This window comes from Ochlerotatus camptorhynchus, unplaced genomic scaffold, assembly GCF_037179485.1.
Source record: "Ochlerotatus camptorhynchus isolate MF236.1 unplaced genomic scaffold, CSIRO-AGI_Acam_v1.1 ptg001181l, whole genome shotgun sequence".
NCBI lineage: Eukaryota > Metazoa > Arthropoda > Insecta > Diptera > Culicidae > Ochlerotatus > Ochlerotatus camptorhynchus.
In genome coordinates, this window is record NW_027041547.1 from 150352 (window position 1) to 151061 (window position 710).

Sequence of the window (710 nt, forward strand, 5' to 3'; positions counted from 1 at the left end):
TTGAATATTACATCGAAACTGATGCAACCAGGTCAATCCATCGGTTGTGTAATATCACATTGTACGATGTACATCGATTTTGCGAACAAAATTACATCCATTGATGTAATATTGTATCTGCTTTTTGCTTTTACATCATTATTTCATACATCAGCTTGAATTACGTTGATCGATATTACATTTTTTTTTGCTGTGTGTATCTGCACTGCTCTAAATACTCTTAAATTGAAACTTGATATAATTAAGAATAGTGGTTAAGGTGTAAATCATTAAATTATCGACTTTAATTTCAACCTCCCATTCAACTGTAAACATTTTCAACTTTTAAAACGCTGATCTTTACTGTTTTTTGTTCTATATGATCTCATTCATAATATCACTTTCGAGAGGCACAAACAAAGAGAGAGAGAATGAAAAGCAAGCCTCCGCGTAGAATAATAGTAGTGGACTAGCATTGCCATGTAAACAATGAGTATGTAACGGTATTTGTAGTTCAACATTCATTGCAGCTGTCAAAATATGTATACGTATTAGAATGGCAAATTAATGAATGATATGAAGGGGACTATGAAGCGGATTTGTGTCGTGCCTGTCCAATTAGAACGTTTCTTACATGAATGAAACATTTCATTTTCAGCGTTTCCATGGTTACCGTAACCAAATTTGGAACCAAACTAGTGATAAAAGTTTAATGAAAAATTTTAGTGGTT